The sequence below is a fragment of the Atta colombica genome, unplaced genomic scaffold (genome assembly GCF_001594045.1).
Source record: "Atta colombica isolate Treedump-2 unplaced genomic scaffold, Acol1.0 scaffold150, whole genome shotgun sequence".
In the NCBI taxonomy this organism is placed as follows: domain Eukaryota; kingdom Metazoa; phylum Arthropoda; class Insecta; order Hymenoptera; family Formicidae; genus Atta; species Atta colombica.
In genome coordinates, this window is record NW_017259240.1 from 2,168,506 (window position 1) to 2,168,781 (window position 276).

Genomic DNA, 276 nt, shown 5'->3' on the forward strand with positions numbered 1-276 from the left:
GTTACCGATATCAACATACTACTTTATTTGAACAAATTTCTTAAATAACATAAATAAGATAATAATAACAAACTAAGAAATGTTTTCAATTAGATAATATAATAGTTTTTACAATATTGTGCAATAATTAATTTTTTTTATAAGCTAAATAAAAACAAGTATCTGTCAACAGGCCCCAAAACTGACGCAACAATAGACAACAATATCATTCTTCTTTTTTTATAGAAATTTTTTCTCATTCTTTTTTTTTATAGAAATTATCTACACAAAATATTT

General features: G+C 21.0%; 1 protein-coding gene across 2 annotated transcripts in view; it reads left to right on the forward strand.

Moving 5' to 3' along the window:
- LOC108685343 (multidrug resistance-associated protein 4-like) overlaps positions 1-276 on the forward strand; it is a 25,550-nt gene that overhangs the window by 11,906 nt on the left and 13,368 nt on the right. The window lies entirely within an intron of this gene.